The sequence below is a fragment of the Lycorma delicatula genome, chromosome 1 (assembly GCF_047948215.1).
Source record: "Lycorma delicatula isolate Av1 chromosome 1, ASM4794821v1, whole genome shotgun sequence".
NCBI classification, from domain to species: Eukaryota; Metazoa; Arthropoda; class Insecta; order Hemiptera; family Fulgoridae; genus Lycorma; species Lycorma delicatula.
The window spans coordinates 117,235,641-117,260,321 of record NC_134455.1 but is presented as its reverse complement, the minus strand read 5'-3'; the positions used below and the strand labels follow the sequence as shown (position 1 = coordinate 117,260,321).

Genomic DNA, 24,681 nt, shown 5'->3' with positions numbered 1-24,681 from the left:
TATCTTTATTCGAAATTGGGCATAAAATTTTTATTAGTATTATTAATGTAACAATTAATTATTAAATAATTTGTAATAGTTACGAAATTATTCAAGATTAGATCATAAATAAACTTCAAAAGAAGACGTAGTAATTACAAATTAATAGGAAAAAGAAATGAACGCATACTGGTAAAAAATATTGATACTAACCCTGACCTGATATTTTTTTATTTATTTAAAGACTATTAATAATTAGTTTATTATTAGAATTAACAAACAAGGAAATTAAATATTTACAATGCTAGGCAGTTATAATCCTTAGAAATTAATACGAGTACAAAGATATGGAGAGATCAATTTTTTCAAGCAAAATTTTTATTCAAATAATTAATTTCAAGAAATAAGATTAATTGTTACAAAAATAAATTATGAATAACGTATTTATTATTCATATAATTTTATTTTATTCATATAATTTAGATCTGGCTCATGGAACAGCTAATTAAAAAAGCGTAAATATGTTTAATTAATTTTAAACATATACGTTAAATTCTGCTATTTTTCAAAAATATGTACGGTAGATGTACTAATTTTATTTGCAGATTAAACTTATTAAAAGACTCACTTTCTAAGAAATGGAGTCATTACCTTGAAAGAACTTTTCGAAATAATTGACCTTTCTAAACTCAACTGAAGAAGGTTCTGTTAATTAATTTCGATATTAATATTTAACAATTTTAGTTTTATCGTATTTCGTCATGCTGATCAACACAATTAATTTTTAGAAGCACTTGTAAAAGAGATCGTATAATTGGAAGTCTGTAACCTTTCGATTCTAAAACACTAAAGTTATTTTGTTATTATGCTTTATTTTATTTTATCTATCTGTATATTTATTTATTTAAATCGGTTAATCTTGTAGAAATTACGAGTATTTTTATTCATAAACAAGACATTTTTTACTATTTATATGTTCTCTGTTTAATAGAGATTTTAATTTCTTTATTTCAGGTTATTTAACTTTACAAAAGGCAATTTATACTAAATGATCTTTAACTGGACATAAACCTGGCTATCTAGCCTTATAGAACAACTATAATAACAATTGACTGGCGATAATGCTAAGCAGTTGCCCAGTCTGTTATGATAATGCATTGAATAACTAGTTAGATTGACGTACTCATTGGATTTATGTAATCCTTTTTTTCTAAATTTACACTTCATTTAAAATCTACTGCTTTTAACAATTATTTTTTGTGTTATCAATAAAAAATAAAACAAATAATACATAATTAAAAAGGCTATGCGGGTTTATAAAATTTGTCTGAAAATATTATACAAAAAATTCCTCAAAAATTATTAAATAAACGATTTAATTTATGGAAATAAAAATCATAAAAACATAACGTACTTGTAGATTTACAGTCTTCAAGCATAAATAGTGCAAAATCGTCTCTTTTCTTAGCGTATTATTTATAGAGAGATTGTAAGTTTTAAATGAAATGAAATTGCATTGTTTTGATAAATTTACTTCGAATAAAATTCTTCAGATGAAGTACATTCTAAAACATTGTGTGCCTTAGTAGAATAACATTAATCGAGCATGCGCTTTGTGGAAGGGAATCTTTGAAAATATGAGGATTTTTTATGCGAAGAAGAAGAAATTCAATGAATTTGTTGTCACCTTAACATTTTTATAAATCATTAAGAATTCTGTAAATTTTTATTTTTTACCAAAAAATGATAATACATACATAGTTAATAGATAGTATTAACTATGAATAATTATTATATTTGATGATTATTATTTATTTATTATTATACTTTAATAATTATATTATTATTATAATAATAATAATAATAATAATAATATGGCGCGTTGTGTCAGAATTTTTTGTACATACGAATTAGATGGGAACATGGGAAAAAAATCGCTGACTTGTAATTAAAATCTGTAACGTAACGCATGACGCTAAGCATTTAAAAATGGGTTAGTTCTCACAAAATACAACAGATGGCGCTGATGTGTGACCGCGTACTTTAAAATAGTTTAATACAGGTTTTTTAAAAATTGTTGGTTTTAGCTAATTTAGAGATGAAATAATTTTTAACAATTAAAAATTAGTTTGAATTGATAAAATATTTATTTTTTGCAGTAATAATTTATTTTAATTGAATAAATACCTATTTAATAATTTTTAATTCTATTCAAATAACTCATATCAATGCATTTTGAGAGACCTAACCAAGACCAGCACTATGTATATTCTAAAATTCAGCAGATTCAAACATTTTCTTTTATACATCGCTTATTTTTAAATCTAACAAATTATGCATATAAAAATTCCTTTGTATACATTTAATTCATGTAGAATTGCACATGTAAAATATTATAATAGGTTATAGTATATATATTGTGACCGAGCTTTATAATAATTTAAAAAAATGTTTTATTAGGATCAGTTATAGAGGAAAATGAAGATAGATGTTATAGTTCAATAAACAGCCGCAAAATAGGTACTGATGATGAAAATTTTACTTATAAGATATTCAAAAAAGGAAAACATGAACAGAATGACAGTAATAATGAAGAAAATGATGAAAAAAATAGTGACGAAGTAATAGCAAAAAAATGAACATTCAAAAGAATTAAGTAGATTACGTAACCAGCGGTATAGAGAAAGCGCGACAGAACATTTTCTCAAAAAAATTAACATTCTAATGAATTAACAAGATTGCGTGTTCAGCGATGTAGAGAAAGGCAAAAGAGCAAATCTTTACAATCAGAAATCTCTGATGAAAAAAAAATTACGTGTACGAAAGCATAGAGTAAAAGAATTCTGACACAACGCGCCTAAAGAAGTTTTCACTTCAAAAATAAATTCAATTAATTCTGAAATAAAGTAACTGAATTTTTATTTTATATTTAATATTTATTATTATTATTTTTTTATTATTATATTGTTAGATGAATAATTAGTTTAATGATTAATGACTTAATCAAATTTTACGACATTTTAGAAAATGTAAATATTTGTTTTTTCTAATACTGTCAATTACAAATAATTCATTCGAATTTAAAGTAAACATGAAACTCATGGAAAATTTATCAGTATTTTGATTTAAATCCCCACTTATAAATGTTTATTGATAAATTTCCTTTTTTTAGTAGTTATTTTTTGCAGTACGTCATAGATAAACAAATATAAATTTGTCAACAATTTGTTGTAGTTGACCCGGCTGAAGATTTATGGCTCTCCTCATATATATTTCAAAGATGTGTTTAAGGATAAAAATTTCTTAAAGCTCTTAATAGATGTTATTTTTTTTAAAATGAATGTCATATTTTCTGGCAGATAATTCTGAGTTGTACGATATCAATAAAACATTTTTAAAATTTCTGTGAGAAGAAATAAGATGAAATCTGTTTTTACAGCTGTGTATGAAAGACGCCGATTTACTCTATAAACTCTTCTTTGTGTAACGTACGAGAAGGTTGGATATCCATGAACTTTGTATGTAATAAGGAAGTTCCACATGTTAATCTTCCAGTGATTAGCTTACTTAACAAAATCTTGTACATCAAAGAAGCTTCACTATTATACAAGAGAATTAATAAAGATAAATTTGAAATTACGTGAAAGTTTAGTAAACAGAATTTTCTTCAGATAAAGATTTTTAGCTGATTACACAACTATTGCAATTATTCGTTGTTTATAATTAAAGTTTTATGTACGTAATTTTGACACTTATTTTAGTCAATATTTCTTAGAATGCATAACAAACGTACTTTCTTTTTAATATAAGCATATTAAGTGATGTCCTTTTTTCTCAAAGATTCTGAGCGTTTGATTTTATTAACAGTAGTTTTTATAAAGGATTCATTTTAAACTTTCGTCATTGTATGTAAATTGTTATAAATTAATTATCTTAAGAATTAATAATAAATCTATTAACCAGAATTATTAACAAATTTTTTTATTTTATTTATGGACAGACATTTTTAGAATAAAGATATGTAAAGTAAACATAAACAAGGTTTTTGGCTAAGGATGAATTAGTTAACCAGTAGTTGTAAAAGAAAAAAATAAGAGTAGAATAATTCGAAAACAAAATAATGTTAGTAATATTTAGTCATAAACCTTTTCTCTAATAGTAATGATGTTTAATATATAACGAATTTCTAAGTGAACAGGATGAAGATGTCATTTGAAACAAAAGAAGCATTAATCTTGTTATTAATTTTTGAAATTTTTCCGAGTTTGTAATACTATTATCTAAATACAGTGTAACCCCGCTGTAATGCGGTTATCGGGAGACTTACGTGACACCCGCGTTATAGGCTTTCTTTTTCCTGTTTAACCTCCGGTAATTACCTTTCAGATAATACTTCAGAGGATGATATGTATGAATGTAAGTTAAGTGTAGTCTTGTACAGTCATATTAAGAACCATATGCAATAAAAAATATAGAATATTCCATAAAGGTATCATAAAATGACAAAATATTTCACTTTTTTTTCTTGTATTCAGTAAAATCTTCTCTTTTTAAGAAACAGCAGTAATCGCCCATCATTGATGGGTCCCAGCTTCCCTGGTATCGTGTTTCCATTGTAATGATCCAGTGAAATCCTCTCCTTGTTCGTCACTTACTCACCCTAATTTTACGGGAAAAAATGCAAATGAGAGCGCAAAAAAACCCAAATTTTCCAGGAAACAATCCAAATGAGAGCACACTTTTAAGGACATGCGATATCCTAATAATTCGTAGGATTTTAAGAGTTCATCTATGAGGGATTTATAGTTTTCATTTTTCTTATTACCCAGAAATCCTTTCATTATATCTAGAAAACAGTTCCAAATTGACAATTCGTCATTTAATTTTTCTTTAAAAAGGAGATCATTTAAAAGTTTCTTTATTCGAGGTACAATAAAGATGCCTTCTTTTAATTTTGAATCAGTTAACTAGTAAAATAGTTCTTTTAAGTACTTGAAACCATTACCTTCTTTAACAAAGTTTTTCATTAGTTCAAGCTCAATATAGAGGGGCGGGAGAAACACCTTTTTTGAATCAACGACGGAAGCATACTTTATATTTGATGGAGCTGGTTGAAAAGAAGTTCTGTGAAGTCAAACTTTCTTAATGAAATGTTCTTGTGTTGTCTGACTGTTCCTTAGGCATAAAAACAAAAATGATCAGTAAAACCCTCTTGAAGTCCTAGCAATTCATCTTTCTTTTTCCTGCTTAGACTCCGGTAATTACTTTTCAGATAATACTTCAGAGGATGAATGAGAATGGATATGTATGAGTGTAAATGAAGTATAGTCTTGTACAGTCTCAGTTCGACTATTCCTGAGATGTGTGGTTAATTGAAACCCAACCACCAAAGAACACCGTTATTTACGATCTAGTATTCAAATCCGTGTAAAAATAACTGACACTTTACTAGAACTCGAACGCTGGAACTCTCGACTTCCAAATCAGCTGATTTGGGAAGACGCGTTCACCAATTGACCAAGCCGGTGGGTTCCGCGTTATAGGCTAAACGCGTTATTTCAAGAAGTAAATTTTAAATCACAAAGGGAACAATTAAAAACATAGACAAAAAATCAAGCACTATATGGTTTAGAAAAAGCCAATATAGTATAATATGTACTTACATAGAAACAAGTTAAGTACGGAAAGTACAATATTTTTCCAGATACTCAGATATTTTTTGGGGGACAGGTTATACATAATTTGAGTTATATCCGCATCCGCGGTACATCGAGCCGCGTTATAGCGGAGCTGTATCGTAGTTTTATTTTCAGCATTAAGATATACTAATAACTTAATTTATGATATTTTAGAAAACGTAGATGTTTGTTTTTTTCTATTATTGTCAATTAAAAATAATCCATTAAATTTTAAAGTAGATTCATGGAAAATGTATCAGTATTTTGATTTAAATCCCCACTAATTAAAGTTTATGGATAAATCCCTTTTGTTTTTTTTTTCGTAGTTAATGATGATAATAATATAAAATTATCATATTTTATCGAAATCTACAACTTACACTCATTTATGCTTTATATTGATTATTATAAATAATAATAATAATAATAATTTATAATAATATTATAAAAGCAAATGATTTAGTTTATGCGTACATCGGTTGGCGAAAACAATCGAACATTATTTTACCGTAACTGTTAATTGTTGCATTAAAGGAAAATAATTACATTGTTTTTTTCTTTAATAAATTAATTAAAACTTTAATCAAACTTGGTTTATATTTATACTTATTATAAATGAGTTTTCTTATTTATAATTTATAAATACCTTCTCCATCCTTGTCACATTATTATTTCAATTATCACATCTACTTATACTACAGTATTTTCTTAGCCTTAGAGATAGACATTTTATCTTGTGCTAGAACTTCTTTTTCTCGAACTTTTGCCTTGTGTGTTAACTGAAGTAACTGTAACCCCCACATTAGTACCAAATAGAAATCTGTATTTCAACAATGGAATATTCTGCTAGAAAAGAAAGAGGATTCGCACTTGCATATATTTTAATATATATTTTTTTACTTTCCTTTAATTAATGGGCAATTAACATTACATAAAACTGTATTTGGAAGGAGATGCTTGATCAGGCTAGCATTGAATCAATATTTTTAATTCATTTTTATTTAACTAATTAGCATACGGGTAAAAAAAATAAGGCGAATTTCTTTTACGCAATATGAATAGTCTTTCTTTTTTCATTATTCCTCCCATAGTAAATGGAATTCTTGATCAGCTTCGATGCCCAAGAATTTACCACTTCCAAATATTAAATTAATGAATTTTACCGTTTATTAGAATTTTTTTTATATTCAGAGAAGTTTTATTTACGGTAGTAATTTTTACTAATATAAAATATATATTCCCTAATATAATGCGTATTGATTTATAAAAAAAAATTAAATGAACATAAAAGATGAACTGTGGAATTTTAAATCACATTATTAGTTATCTATTATCGGATTATAAGGTTTTTTACTGGTATTATAAAACTCAGTAGCAAGATGTATCAGGGGAAGGTAAAGATAAAAATTCTATTCATTGTATGAGAGGCGTTATTTATTGGCATTTTTTATCACTTTCATAAACCGTTTTATTTGGTTCACTTGATTTTAATTTCAGGAAAAAGACAAAAAATATATTTTCTATTACCAGTAAAAATGAGTCATATTTTCGTTTCTTTAATATAAATCATTTTTAGATTAATTTGAGTTTGTTTAAAAAGTCGAAACTTATTAACATAATATTTATTAACATAATTATTTAATTCAGTAATTAACTGAATTCAATAATGGATATTAATTAAAACTTTAATCAAACAGTTATTATTAGATCTAAAATAAATATTTGTATGCAGATGATACTTAGATCAATACATTTTAGCAGGAGGTGGGATGCTGGTCAGTAGTTGAAGGAAAATCTTCTCAATCTCGAGATATATACTACAGCCTTTAAGGCTGAGATATTTGCAAGTCTTAGGACGCCTATCTAGGTAAATAAGCCCATAACCATACTTTAAGACTATCAAATAGCTTAAAAGGCCCATAATTCAAGCTAGTTTAGTTATTTAACCGTCTGAAGTTCCTATAACATACTGTTTTGGTTCTCTTAAATCTCAGTAATGTAGAAATACACTAGAGACGTGTGCTTTCAGAAGCTGAGAATAATAAAAGGACTGGCTTTCTGGCCAGGAATGGTGTAAATATTCCATTTATTAGTCCTGAACTTGCTATAAGTTATAATTTTGTTTATACATCGAGTTTCAACGAAGAAATGTTAGAAATTCAAATTTTAACAATAGGTTTCTCATCAAGATGAAATTATAAATAAATATCTCTCAAATTCTTTTTTAAAACTGAATAGACTAATTCTTAAGAAAGTTACTAGTCTCAGAACTGGACACGTTACGTTTAGAGTTCATTTGGAACTATGGGATTTTATAGAGAAATCCTCTTTTTTCGAATATGGTAAGATCGAATGAAACTGGTAGCGTGTTTTACCTAAAGGGTGAAGTTTAATACAAAAGAAGTTTAATGTTTGGATTGATCCTATCTTCCAGGTACAGGATCTTAACCCACCGGGTTGTTCTCTTAACTTCCAAATCAGCTGATTTAGAAGTTAAGAGTTCCAGCGTTCAAGTCCTAGTAAAGTCAGTTATTTTTACACGGATTTGAATACTAGATCGTGGATACCGGTGTTCTTTGGTGGTTGGGTTTTAATTAACCACACATTTCAGGAACGGTCGAACTGAGACTGCACTAGACTACAATTCATTTACACTCATACATAACATCCTCATTCATCCTCTGCAGTATTATCTGAAAGGTAATTACCCGGAGGCTAAACAGGAAAAAGAAAAGAAAAGGTACAGGATCTTAACTAGTCGTCAAATTAACATCTTAAACATGAGAATAAAATTCCCAGAGACATATTCTTTTTCATTTGGGCTTCTGAAATTTCCTTACGTAAATTTATACTATATTATCCTCAAGATTTGAAATATTACATAAAAGCCTCAGCGAAACATTTTGATTCTTTGTTCCCGAGTTGGAAAGTTTATATCTACAAAATCTCAACTTTAATTTTTAATTTTATTTTGTTAAAATTAAAATTTTAATCAATTTCAATTTTAATTTTATCACTTTGTTTTTAACAAACTTGCAGTTCATTATGAATTCAATGTGTATATGTGTAACACGTTTTGTCTAGGATTTAGCAAGATTTTGTTAGAAGATTACAAAAACAAACGAATAATAGTCGCAATCAGTTGTCGAGATCACCTCAAAATGACCGCCAAAATAAACATTTTGCACTAATCATTACGGTAAGTTAACGGTGTAGGTTATCAAGTTGGTTCAAAAGCACTAATGTAAAGGTTTTCTAAAATTCATAAAATATACAAATATAAACTTTTTAAATCAAGTGTAAAATCCCTAGATGGCGGAAAAACTAACCTTTTAATAATAAAAAAAAAATAAAATAAAATAAGCCATAAAACCGCCAAAAGGACAAGATAAATAAATTATATTAACTTAGTACGTAGCGTAAGTAGAAATTAGAGATGATAATTCTGTTAGAAATGTTTGAGTAAACAGTAATAATAATAAAAATGTTCGTTCGGAAAAGGCTTACTAGATTTTTCATGGATAACTGATTAAAGTTGTGTATGGTAATTATGAAATCGATTTCATATCCAGAAAGATAAAAGATTAAAGTTTGAAACTCTGTTTTAATTCACGTGGAAGCTGTAGAAAGGATTTTAGAAAATTCTTGTGAAGACTTCCCTATTTTAACTAGTATGATAAAGTTTTGTTCGTCCAATCTTCAGGTAGGAATGTATTTTTTTATGTCCATTTGTTGGACCTGTGCCAAGGATCGGTATTCCATCAAGTGATACAATCTAACAGTTCCAAACTGTCCAGGTAGCGAAGTAAGTTTAAATCATACTATTAACACCACCAAGGTTAAATTCATATTTTTATTACAGTACAGTACTGTCAATACATTATTAATTATTATACGAAATACTTCTTAATTAAATCACTGATTACTTAATGAATTCTGCGAATAGAGTATTACGAATGCGTATAATATTCTTCACGAGTACTACAGTGCTAAAAAATGTCGATCCTCGGAGAAATTATTGTTTTTATCATTCCAAAATTTTCCATACCGTTCTGTTATAAATCACCACTAACACAAATGATCAAAATAAGACATTTCATTAATAAAATAGATATTATTTTTTATTCACCTCGTCAAGAAAAATAACAATGACGATCCTGAAAATTCATAAGAGATAAACATAATTTTCTATTAAAATAAATTTTTCTTTTTTTGTTTGTTTAACCTGCAGGTCCGCAGTTAAGCATTTTCCCTGAAAAGGATGAGATGAATGTTTTGTAGCGTGTGTGAAAAATGCCAAGCCTGACCGGGATTCGAACCCAGGACCTCCGGGTGAAAGGCCGAGACGCTACCACTCGCGCCACGGAGGCCGGCTATTAAAATAAGTTAGTTAATTTTAGAATTAGAAAATCTTGGTAATTATGTACTGCCAAAAAACGTTATCAGAAGTAGATTAAAAGATTTAATAATTCTGTTACTTCATATCTGATTCTAGAATTTAAATTTAGATATTAATCGGACATAACTAACATAATAATATATTTTCATGGTATAATGAAAAATACAGGTACAGCAAAATCAATCTTGCAACACTTACTTGAAAGAAAATTTATTCTATTACTTTTTAGGTAGATTTCACAAGAAAGCTATTTCATAAGAAAGCTACCTATTATAATGGATACCATGATTCGACTTCCGGAAAATTTCGACATATCTTCGCGTTTCACATCCCCCAGAACTCCAAAACCACCGTCATCTCAAAAGTTTATATATATATATATTTCACTTTCTTGTGGACACGATAACTGCCGTAATTTTGTGCCAATCACTTTCAAATTGATACATAAAATATAACGACCCAAAATCTCAGTCGAGTTCGTTAATGGAAAAAAATTGGAATATGGGAGTGGAAATGGGGGCTTTTTTTAAAAAAAAAAAAACAAAATATCAGTATAAGTTTTTTATTAAGTAAAATATCGAATCACTAAAGTTCCTACTATTTTTGGATAAGGGCCTAAAATTTATATAAGTAAAGCTTTTTGATATCACCAACCATTGGCCCAGGGGATGGATAAAATGGGGTTTCGAAGACAAAAAAAATCATACCTCCCTTAATAGAGGCACAGTATTGAATCGGTTTAAAGCGGTCATTAGTCCTCTAAATATTACCTATTTTGTGTGAAACAATTTTTGATATGACCAACCCTTACGGCAAGGGATAATCAAAATATTGCTGGAATTGTAAGAAGATGGGACTTGTCGTATGCCAAATATGTGAAACATTTTTCACTTGCAACTATTTTCGTATTGAGTATATTTGAAGTTTTTTTTTAACTTTAAGGTGGAAATCTTTTTTATCCCCTATTTAGCACCGGTGAAATCTACCTCCATCTTCCGGCGTGCCGAAAGGGATTTTTTTTTAGAATGTTGTAAAAGTTTGTTCTAATATATTTATACTAAATATATTGCATGTATTACCGCTGTACAGTATTTAAATTTACACTGATTGATTCGTATGTTTAGTGAAATCATATCACTGAAAAATCCTAGGATTATCTAAAATTCTTCAGGATATTTGATGCAGCTTTGCTTAGTCGGTACCCATCGTAGCTGCTTTCGTTTAATGTGGGTGCGTAAAATATTATGTTACATTCTGTGTTTGTCGGGTCAGAAAGTTATTTGAGATTTATATTATAAAAATATTGGTGGTAAGAAAAAGCAAGAAACCGATAGCATTAGAATCTAACCGATTTGTCTAGACTTCGATCAGGATTTTTTTGATAAAAGGTAAACATTTATCCTGTGTACCAGAGAGATAAATAACGAATGGAAATAATAAAAAAAATGTGCATGTATGCATAAAATAATATAGAAGCCGTTTTTCTGCGTTCACACTAAAGAGAAAATCTCATCCCGTTGGACCTGAAAGTGATTTCGAATTGAAGTTACCAATCCCTAAATCTGCAAAAAAAAAAATTAGCTTATTATTATTATTTAGTTAGAAATTGCTTCAGAGGAAGAAGTGAATGATTTGTACCGTGTAAAAAATGCCATGTCTGAGAAAAATGCCATGTCTGACCGGGATTCGAACCCAGAACCTTCGGATGATACGCCGAGACGCTACCACTCGCGCCACAAAGGCCGGCTACTATTTATTTATTTAAGAATTTTTTTTACATGATCGATTTCATGAAGACAGGCAACATCTAAAACTTTGAAGCCTGCACGATGCTATGGCTAAATGTTTTTTTTTCTCCCATTGATTGTTAACTTTCCCGCTACTTTTTAAAAAATAAATTTGTATAATAATAATAATTTATGTTTATTTCATTGATGTTGGGACTATAGAGCAGTAAAAATCAATACCTTAATATACTGCCCTGACATAGAAAACACTAATTCTTTAACATAATGTAGTAGTTCTCCATAAAGTTACATTGATTTATATAAAACATGAAAACAAAATGATTCTATATCACCAAAAAATTTATAAAATAAAAAGTAAAAGTAAGTAGCTTTTTAAATCGTTTCTTCCATATAATTGACATACAAATCATAAGTCGGAGTAAATGAGCAGAGATTCTATCCTCTTCTTGAAGTCACCAACACTATTACAAAAGGGGTCAACTTTGTTACAGACTTTATTAGGAGATTCTAAATATCTTGCTAAAGGAGCTAGTCGACTACACTGGCTATAACGGAATAAATTGAATCTTCTGTTAGCTACATGAGGCACTCTGTATCCAACACTCGAATCAGCAATTTCAGTGTATCCATATACGGTCTTTTAGGTGAACATCATATCCTGAAGCTCTTTCTTACAGTCATGATTCTTTGGAAGATGAACAGAAGATGTACAGCAAGACAGCGAACCGATTCAATTTTATCACTGGTGTCATCTCTCTTGTAATTCCAAATCGTAAAGCAGTAGTCAAGCACCGGTCGAACGATGGTGAGATGTAACCGTAAGATGGTTTAGTGATTAACAACTTAGCTGCCGGTCTCGCGACGCGGGGTGTACGGTGAGGGGCCGGTCTCGCGCCGGCGCGAGATGCCTACCAACCAACTTTTATGAGTCAGTATGGCGCCGGCATCGCGCGAAGTAACATGCTAACGTGTCTGCACTGCGCTTGAACGTTCTAACTTCGTTGGCGAACTATTGGTTTTTAGTTATCTTTTATAATTTTTTTTTTATTGCGCCTGCAATATGAGTACGAGAAAGGGTCCGCCACGTGCCAAAAAACAAAGGTTGGTCGAACCGGATTACGTACAAGATATTGAAGAGGAATTATTTGGAAATTTTGACGAAGAAGATGACTATCAGCCGGATAGTGATTCTGAGGAGTATTTGTCAGACGAAGACCGTAATCAGGGCTTGATGTTCGAGCAATTCCCACTAGTAAATATCGAGTTACGGCCTACTCCTTCACATGCGAGGCCGAATGAACCATCTACTAGCGGATCTACATCGAACTGGACGAGTACAGGTGACATGAAAAACTTGCATTTTAACAAAATCAACGCTTTTTCCGGTGTGGTCAACGGACATGAACCAATTAATTATTTTGATTTCTTTTTCGACCAAGAATTACTTTCTATGATTTGTACGGAAACAAATGATCAAGCTGAAAGATTAAAATCAGTAAATGAATCTGTAAAGGGCAGAATAAAAGACTGGAAAGAGCTAAGTATCCCAGAATTGAAAATTTTTCTTGGTTTACTGCTTCATATGGGTACAGGCAGGATCAACTTCTTGCATTTTACCCCTGCGAGAGGAAAACCCTTAGATGGTATTTGTAAATTGCGATTCACACGCTACAACTCCTTTTTATAAATTCTTATAAAATCTATAACCAATACTCAGGTCAAAGAAAGATGACCTTATACGACTATCGTTTAAACATAATAAATGCTTTGCTGCCAGTAAAATCAGAACCAGAAGTAGGCGCCTTATCAAGATCAGTCGGGTCACGCCATTACATTCGTAAAATTACCGAGACGAATGCAAGAGGCAGGATACAGCGAAAAATGTGTCGTCAGTGTCACAAGAACAAAAAACGCACAGACACGTCCTACGAATGTGCAACCTGTGTTGAAAAGCCTGGACTTTGTCCAGAGTACTTTGATACATACCACATCAAACACAATTTATTAGAATAAGTCAGCTAATTTTACTTTTTTACGAGTTTCATTTAAATTTAAAATGATTTTGGAAGATTGTTGATTAATAAATAATTATTGTTTTGAAAATGATTACAAAAATATAAATAATAAACGATTTATGTAAATTAAAGTCTGTAAAATCATGATCTCGCACCGGCGCGAGACCCGGCACTGATAGAGAGAATTCCTTTCGCAGTGCCGGTCTCGCGCCGGTGCGTGATATTTTTGATTTCTTATTTTTTTATTTTAATTACCTTATATATGCAAATGGTACTTAATTAATAACATTTGAATCTTTTTAAACAAATAAACAACAAAAAAGAAAATTGGCTTCTGACTGACTCCCATGTTCAAGACATTGGCAGTGAAGCTGTTAAAGTGGCGGCCAAACCAAAGCAATTACCCTAGGTATCTTCTTGATTTAGCGAAAATCTTGTCAACATGGCTAAGCCATGAATAAGGATTACGCACAATACTACCTGCCACCCACTAAAAACATCGTCATCACTAAAACATTTCCATTACAAATATTCACGCAAAATGTATGCAATGAATTAATAATTTAGAAAAAAAATTGTACAAGCATAAATGTCTACCCTCTACAGGATTACATCTTTCTAATATGTTACACGGTAGCGAAATATGAACCATGATATCAGCATACATTTCAGAATACAAAGTGAAGAGTTCTGAGATCTGCAGCAGGATAAGTGCTCTGGATTTGAAGAAAAATAGAGATATAAGAAGGAATAATGATGTGTACAGTTTGGACTCAAAAATATTGAATTATATTTAGAGGTAGGCAGACCATTTGTGTAGAATCTCATAAAACAAATATCCATAATTCGTTTATGCATGCACAGATGGGTATTAGTGATGAGACACGGGGACTCTCTCGTCCTCTTGCAGAAAATACCGAAGTCCCGGCGAGAATGCTCCTTTGGGTGATCTTCTTTGAGGAAAACAAGGCATAAAGACCGAGTCCCGGCTCCTAGGGTGGGGGAACAGGAACGACATAGTCGGGCCTGGTAACCCTACTCTGGGAGTTAGAGACAGGCATTAGTAGTTAAGATCCAGCCGGCTTATTAAAGGACACTCCCCCGGATTGTGTTATGCTTCACTGTGGAATCCGATTCGGGGAGAGGGAGGGAAACAGCAAAAAAAATCAATAATTAATTTTCAACCTTGGCCCTGAAAATTAAAGGAGGTTAGACACCTTATGATGAGATGACGGTATCAGTTTGCATGATAGTAACAAACGAAATTCTACATATAAGAAAGAAATACAAACTTGATAAATTTAGATCGGTTTATTTAAGAAACTGAAAACAAGAGCTGAAACCTAGATCTTCATGTGAATTAAAATTGGTTCGGTACGTTTTTTTTGGCTGAAAGATGATCATAGAGTTCTTTCTGGGACAAGGTACATAGACTTAGCCGTGAAATATTCGTTTCTCGTTCTCCTTAAGAAACTGTTCGCAAATCTTGATCCCTTCGCGAAAACGATTACGACAAGAACTGAAACCGTTTGAACTGGAAAAGACAGCTTAAAAAGTGTTTAATTATTGTTTTAGATCTGATCAGAACCGTTAGATTTACAATTCATATTTTTAAAACTTTGAAGCTCTAAAATTTCAGTTTTTAAGGATAAGAGTTTCAGAAGATTGGGTGATGAAAAATGGGGAAAAAGTATCTCACATTTGTATAATACTTTAGATAAATACAACATGACTACTGTCGTCCTTCAGAACGACAAAAATTAGGATGTTCTGTATCACTAAAAGAGGTGTTGTTACTTCTGAAAAGAAGAATTTATTATAGTTATTTTAACCACTTAAAAAAGAGCGTAATATAATTATTAACGTTAAAAGAATGAAAAGAAAAATTAAATAAAAGAATAAATTAAATATGACACAAATTAAAATAATTAATAACGAAATTTTAATTTTTATACATGTAAAACGTTTTCTTAATAATAAAATAATGCAAATGAACCGCTAATTAAGAACAAAAACTAATCTTTAAAACACATAGGCTGAGCTGGTTTATTAATTCTTGATATTGTTGATTATTCTCTATAAAGAATATCTAGGGTAATTATGTTTTATTGATAGTTTAAACATGTCTCATACAATTAAAAATCTGATAGTTTTTGTTAATCCTAAAATTAAACCAGCTACAAATATTAAAATAATAGAAAAAGGTAGTTTATCTGGCTCTTAATATGGCATTGTTGACGTTAACATAATTTTAAACACTCTTAATAGATTTGTCAAATTGATGTGAATATGTTAGCGCGTACTGAAATAACAAGCGCGCGTATAATTATGTGTTATTGATAATTATGAAATTATCAAATAATTTCACACATATTTTGAAGAAATTTCACTTCTTTTATTTTGATGTACTTGGTCTTTTACTGTGTTTAGTAGACGTAGAGTTCGCTAAACAAAGATTAATTTAGATTAATTTTTCATTGAAAAATTAATATATGAAAAAAAAAAGAAGAGAATATAAGAATTTTATATAATATTAATATAAGAATATAACAATTATTATAAGAATAAAAATACTCAGTTTTTGTATTCCAAAGTACTTCCTACAACAAATATTTTTCAAACTAGCCATAGTGCCAGCCCCCATATCCTCTGGCGACCAAATTGCTCATTTTTCGGCCATACGTCCTGCCGATTCTAACATATGCTTACCCGGCATGGGGAGCTTTTTTGAACTCCACGCTTCAAAAGAAAGTAGAAGTCGTGAAAACATAGCGTTGCGGACGATATTTGGAGCACCGAGGTTCACCGAGGGAGCAGCCGTGTCCGAACACGGCTATCTCCGGGACATCTACCGAGAGGACGTACTCCACAGGGTATAAGAAAACGGCCTCATGCCGTAATAAACGAACCACCGTGAAGAGACGGTACGAGAGTTAAAAAATTACAAACCAGGCTCAGGTGCCTCTATATTGCGTAACCTATAAATGGAAACCGCGCGAAAATTCCGGCCGCAAAAGTGACCGTTTTCACAATTAAATTTTGTTAAAATTATAAAAACCAAGACAACACCCCACACCGACCCACGAAGAGTAAATTTCATTTACTCGGCATATGCCACTCCCTCCGGAGAACGGGGCGCATTTCTCCCTCCAAATAACTAGGGCTCCGGTAGGCGAATTCCTGCTAGCCCACAGGTGCTGGTACCGAAAGGACATCAGCGGATGGACTGAGGGGAATCACGCCAGGATTGCTAGGCTCAAAAACCTAGTCTCCCACGGTCAGAACCAGTAAATAAATTTCACGCTGGTCCATACGGTTAGGAACGCAAATTACTAAATCCTTCCATAAAAAAAACTTAAAATTTATAACCGCCACTAAATAACCGATGAGACCCGCCCGATAATAGAAAGATACAGCAGCAAGGGACATACATTATTCAGTCTCTGCGATCTGTAGGGAGAAATACTGAAACTCCCGCCATTCTTGCGTTCCGTTCCAAATTAACCATGAAGTTACGCTAGCTTATCATACGCAGTGGCGGCTCGCGTACAGGCACTGTGGAACTGCAGAGCCCCTATTTCCACTTGATATTATCGATAACATTTAATATGAGTCCTTTTTTCTTTAATTCTTTCTTTAAACTTGTACAATATATAATCCTTCAGCTTAATGTCAGTGGCCATTCACCAGTTTATAAAACAGATACAAAAATCTTTCTATGGAACTGTGCGCTTCACATTTCCAGCGGCGTGTGTTTGGCTGTTGTGTGCATGCACACACAGGAAGCTGCAAGCGAGGTTGCGAGGGAGAGAGAACACTTTCGCTTCATGACCAGCACGTCACCAGCTTGGCATGCTGGTGGAAGGTTTTTTTACTCCGCGTGTGTACGGAACGTTCCTTGTTCGTTCCCTTTTCGAGTTTAGTCGGTGGAAGCAATATAAGAGTGATTTAGTTGTTTTTTCAGTAGTAATCAGAAGATGGCGGAAAGCAAGGGCTCTTTGATTGCCAAATTTATCAAAAAAAAACACGCTGGAAAGGCGAATGTAAACGCTAATAGATTATGCATTTGTTTCTGTGTACGTAGAAGTTTAAATTATTGGACTGTAGTGTTTTTAAACGGACATTTTATTAAGTTATTTTCTAATTATACTAAAAAATATTATCTGTATTGACATTTTATTACTTGTTCGGTTTAACCAAATACGTCACCATATTCTTGAATGTGATAAAGTGTAGAATTAGATTTTTATCCTGCTTCCAGCTATTCTATTTGATTCATTTTTTTCCAGTTCTTTTATTTTACAGAGAACTTTAACCATGACCTTGAAAAGATCCAAAAAAAATTTTCTGGAGCACCACCCCACTAATTTTAGCTACTAGCCGTCACTGATCATATGCAATATTGTGAAACTGTATTTTTGTATTAGTAGTGTGTGGGTATAATATTCAAGAATCATTTTTATTAAATATTCTATAATAATTAACTTTTATAATTATAAATGTTTATACATATAATATAATTAAGTTAATAATTACGATATAATCCAATTCATAACTACATATTATAATGACTGGGAAAATCTTACTGTACGGAATTCATTCCCTCAATCTTTAAACTCTTTATAATCTTATAATTACAAAAAAAATAATCGGTACATGTTTCATTATTTAAATATCAATATGAAAAAAAGAATGCTATCGAAGAATTTTGTGAATAGAATGATTTTATACATCGGAATTTAAAATATGTGGCAACTGTCCAGCTTGGTTAAAACTCTATACTAGTGATCCGTAAAAAACACTGAAAAAAAAATGAAATAATCTGAACTTTGTTGAAATCTTTTTACTTAATGCTTCTTTGAATAAAAGAAATATCAAGAATAATATTTTTAAAAAGATAAAAACAATGAAAATATTTAAATATAGCTAAATGTTTTCTAAATAAATGTGACATCACGTTGCCAGTCAATATATATTACTAAACTATTTATCACTATACAAAAAAATATATGATAGAGTTTTTTTAGGAGTATAAGTATCGCTCAGTATTATAAAATTAATGGTTTTAAAATTAGAACGGTGTTGATCAGAATGGTGAGTAATCGTGTATTGCCGCGCCTTACTGAAGTCCAATAAGAATCTTTGAATTATAAACATTGTCCATAATAACGCACACTGCTTCCAAGACAATTTGTTTAATAAGAAAAAGCATCCGTTTTGAACACATCGCATCACATAAACTCAATAATTACCATTATATGTAATATATTTGGCAAATATTCTGGCAAATATTTAAAAAGAATTATATTAATTAATGCAATGTATTGCTAAGGTTTTAAAAACAAATCGACACATTTTAAAATACTCGTGTTGCACGAACGTTTATTTATGTATTCAATGTAGGAATCGTATAGTTTAATTGAAAGAGCATTTTACGTTGAGTACTCTGTTCCTGATTCACTGAATCTGTTACTACAATTTAATAACACTATCAGCGGTGGCTCTCGTGTAGGCACTATAGAAATGTAACACCCCCTATTTCCACTTGATATTATCGATAATATTTAATATAGCGAGTCCTTTTTTCTTTAATTGTTACTTTATACTTATACAAAATGTAATCCTTAAGCTTAATGTCACTAGCCATCCCTCAGTTTATGAAAAAGATACAAAAATCTTTGTATAGAATTGTGCGCTTCACAGTTCCAGCGGCGTGTGTTAGGCTGTTATGCACATGCGCACATAGAACGCTGCATGCGAGCCTGCGAGGGAGAAAGAGCACTGTCGCTCCTGCAGTGCCGACCCTGGCGTATTAGTGGAAGGTAGTTTTTTTTTACTCCATTTGGGTATGGAACGTTCCCTTGTTCGTTCCCTTTTCTAGTTTAGTCGGTGGAAGGAATATGAAAGCAGTTTAGTTGCTTTTTTCAATAGTAATCAGAAGAAAGCGGAAAGCAAAGGCTCTTTGTGTGCCAAATCTGTCTAAAAACACGCTGGAAGGGCGAAAGAGAAGGTAATTAGTAAAAAATAAATGTGTATTTGTTTCGGTGTACATAGAAATTTAAATTAAGCACCACTGGACTATAGTGTTTTAAGCGGACATTTTATTAAGTTACCTAATAATACTAATAAATATTATCTGTATTGACATTTTGTTATGTATTCGGTTAAACCGAATACCGTTAATACAAGGTTAAACCATGTACCATATTCTTAAATGTAATAAAGTGTAGAATTCAATTATTATCCAGCTTCTAGCTATTTTATTTGAGTCATTTTTTCGGTTATTTTATTTTACAGAAAACTTTAACCATGACCTTGAGAAGGCCCAGAAAAAATTTTCTGTAGCAGCACCTCCACTAATTTTAACTACGAGCCGCCACTGAACACTATAGATATTTAAAATTTTACTTTAATACTTGTCTTTCTATTTAGGAAGTATGCTTACAAAAAATAATAAATAAAGATAATATATAAATAAAGAATTTTTTTCTAAATAAGCACTTAACTGAAATAATAAAAAGAATTTTTTTCTAACTTCAGATTAGATGGATTATGAAAATGAAATTTCTTCAGGCAGTTTTCCAGGTACATATAAGAATCGTATTAATTCCTCCTGAAAACACGCCTATATTGCAAATCTCTTTTTTTCTGTTTAGCCTCTGGAACCACCGTAAGGTATTACTTCAGAGGATGATAGGTATGATTGGAAATGAAATGTAATCTTGTACACTTTAAGTCAATCATTCCTGAGATGTGTAGTAATTGAACCCAACCACCAAAGAACACCGGTATCCGTGATATAGTATTCAAATAAAAAGTCGAGAATTTCTGAGGTTCAAATCCTAGTAAAGGCAGTTTATTTTATACGGATTTGAACATTAGATCATGGATACCGGTGATATTTGGTGGTTGGGTTTCAATTAACCACGCATCTCAGGAATTGGTGACGAGACTGTATAAGACTATACATCATTTGCATTCATACATATTGTACTCAACCATCCTCTGGAGTAATGCCTTACGATGGTGGTTCCGGAGGCTAAAGACCCACCGGGTTGGTCTAGTGGTTAACGCGTCTTCCCAAATCAGCAGATTTGGAAGTCGAGAGTTACAGCGTTCAAGTCCTAGTAAAGCCAGATATTTTTACACGGATTTGAATACTAGATCGTGGATACCGATGTTCTTTGGTGGTTGGGTTTTCAATTAACCACACATCTCAGGAATGGTCGAACAGAGAATGTACAAGACTACACTTCATTTACACTCATACATATCATCCTCATTCATCCTCTGAAGTATTATCTAAACGGTAGTTACCGGAGGCTAAACAGAAAAAGAAAGGTTGCTTACTGTTGTATACTTAAGATGAATCATTAATTTTATACAAATTTCTATTCTGCTTTTAACATTCTATAGTTTCAGTGAATAAGGTCGTTAAAATATTATTTCACCTCACAAATAATGTGTGTGGTCCAAAGTGATCTGTAAATATGAATTTATATTCTGTATTGTCAAACAACTGCTTGGAATTATAGAAACTATTTTTTTGAATTTAAAAAAATACATAAAAAAAGTGATGCTGATCTGCTGAAAAAAAATTAAAATGCTAACTTTTTATCGTGCGGTAAAGAACAAAAAACGAAGGACATTACTAAACGAATAAAAAAATCACGTGCACTCATACAAACGCAGCTATAGTACCACCCGCATATTAACATTTTAATTTTTTTTTTGTATTAAGATTTTTGAATGAAAACGGAAATATAAAAAAATTAAATTAATGTTAAAAGAATGAATCATAACTAAAAGACTGGGAGCGAGTTGTGGTCTATTGTAGCAGATGGCATTCTAAATGAGTGGCATACTTTTCAAGTTAATAAAACATTTTAATACATTAATGCCCATAAAACAGATTTACTTTCAACGCTTGAAAAAAGATAACTGATGAACTTTATGCATGATATTCTATACCTTTTTTTGTAGTCTACTTAAACTAATATCAATACGCGTTATATTTAGCTTTTATGATAAATTTGAGTTACATCATAATGAAGGCTGAAATTTTGCATCTCAATAATGTTTACTTTAGAAAATGTGGGTCATGATCAAAAGAAAATTGATCACTTTTTTTTAATATTATTAGCATTAATTAATAATTAATGTTATAAAATAATTGCAATAAATAAAAACCGATAGTAATTAGAATATTATAATAATATTAGAATATAATTAGAATAATATTATCTGCGTATTTGCCGATATTTGCATATCGAGTGAATGCCTGGAATAATTTTTCTACTAGTTTTTACTGTTATGTGTTTGATTTTTAATTATATTTTCTTCTGTTATCCGAGAAGGAGCCTTTTATACTTATCTTGGAATTCGTTAAATTTATTTCATTTTTATTTTGTTTGTATATATATATATATATATATATATAGTTGTTTTTGCTTATTTTTAAGTTTTTTTAATGATATTTTATCTGATATTAGTTGTGCAGCTTTTTTCTGTGGCGCGAGTGGTAGCGTCTCGGCCATTCATCAGGAGGTCCCGGGCTCGAATCCCGATCAGGCATGGTATTTTCACACACGCTACAACTCATTCATCTCATCCTCTGAAGAATGCCTAACGGTGGATCCGTTAAAATATATATATTTTAGTTTTTAACCCAGGTGTAGTTTTTTATTTTTATTTTTTCGTCTTCCCGTTATCCGAGTTGGGGCCCTTTACACCCCTCTTGGACTTTGTCAAATTCTTTTTAGTTTTAGTTAGATTTTACTTTTACGCTTATTTCTAATTTTAGTTTTACGGCTGTGATACTAGTTTTAAATCTTTTTTAAAAAAGAAATTTTAGCTGTAATATTATTGTAATTTTTTTTTTTTTAGTTTTAAGGTTTTAGTTTTTTAGCTATTTTTTTTCTTCAGTAAAATATTTGGCGTTATCCGCCCACAAAAAAAAAAAAACTCGTGTGTACTTATGTACGCACATAAGAAGTTAAACTTCTTTGGCGTGAATAAAAAAATAATTTTTTTACGCATTCAAATAAATTTTAACTGAGTAAAACGATCGATAGACGCATAAATACCATGAATAAAAGTTTGAATAAATAATTAATTAAATAATTGATTAAATTAAATAATATTTATTTTATACAGTTTAAAAAGTATTGAAGTATTCGTTGTCATAAAAAACAAAGTTCATAGAATATATTTCGATTAGTTTAGTTCCGTTCCATTAATTCTTCGGATGACAATTGAATAGGCACGAGAGTTATCAGCTGATTATGATATAAAAAAATATGATACAAATAGTTTTATTTTATAATAATGTATTTTATCAAAAATTTTGTTTTTGATAAATTTAAAATTATTTATGCAAAATCTAGAATTTATCTGATGTGTGCTATTTTCTGTGTCATTAAAAAATATAATTTTACTCATAAAAAAATAATACATACAAAATCTAACCTCAAATCTTGATACACAATTTTCACAGAAAAAAAATTAATAAATAAACGCTGCAATATAAATAAAGTTTTATGAATATGAGCAACAATATTCACAGTTTAAAACATCCGTCTTCAGAAATCCGTGAATATAAATATATTTATTACGACTGAATATATGTTATGTTTACGACACGTGCTTATCACTTAATTACATTGAACGACTGACTGGATTAGATACTACACGCATGTGCGTACTAACTGTCCACTTGGGCCTGCACAAATCTTCATGGTGTGTTACATCGGCGTGTGCAACTTCCGTAACTTGCTGAAAATACACTCTGATCAGTTTCTCCTAACGCGCCAAAAGAAGTATAACTTAAAAAAAAAAAAAAGTCAAGATACAGCTGTATAATTGTAATCATCAAGATAACAGCTGTAAATCATCCCACAATAGCATGTAACTTAGTAACATTTTCAAACATTCAAGAATGCTTATTTAAAAATTGTTAAATTATAACTTATTTAATTTTTTAGTCCATCAATTAACACACCGATTTTATTCATTTTTTCCAAAATTTCCACTTTACTTTACTTCAGCATATTTCTTGTAAATTAAATTTCCAATTATTTATTTTATAACTAACGTTCTAATTTCTACGTATGTTACATGCCATAATCATATCAGTTGTAAGAGACCCAACACGATACACCAACAAGCGACTCCTGAAAATTGCATAGCCATTCTTAAGAGTAAGCAGCATTTTACGTCAAGTTTACTGAAAGGTTAAGGGTGGATTTTCTTTACTGGGCTGGATTTACTGTTATAAAATTAATCACGTTGAAATTCTGATAATATTAATCTTACATCCTACTGAAGTGGTTGTATAATAATAAACATCTTGACACACAGAGAAAGATACTGTAATTGGTGTTGCTTGTATTTTAATTGCTTTAAATGAATTATAATCGCAAGAAATATTACGACAGACAGTATAAAGAAATAAACCATTTCCTGACGAAGAAAAAACCATTGTGTAACTTTAGTAGGTAATTCTATAAATTTTAAGACTGATATTCTAACCTCTAGCTTCTTTACACATTATATTATTCTATAACCAACAGACTCAACTTGTCTTAATATATATGCCTCATAAACTTTGTTCTTTCTACATGGTTCTGCCCCGAATTTCTCCTCTTTCTTTATCAGGTAGTGTTCAGACTACAAATCTCTATACCATAAAGTAATATTTTTTTGAAATATTTCTTTTTAATTTCTTAATTTATGCATATCTCTAAATTTTCTTTCAACCAAGCTCATCCTAACGTTTTTCCTATCACATTTCATCATCTCTCAATTAATTTCAAAATTATTTTCACCTCCCAGCACTTAATCCATATTACCTCTGTAACATC

General features: G+C 30.6%; 1 protein-coding gene across 3 annotated transcripts in view; it reads right to left on the bottom strand.

The window, feature by feature from the left end:
- stumps (DBB domain-containing protein stumps) overlaps window positions 1-24,681 on the bottom strand; it is a 276,278-nt gene that overhangs the window by 70,644 nt on the left and 180,953 nt on the right. The window lies entirely within an intron of this gene.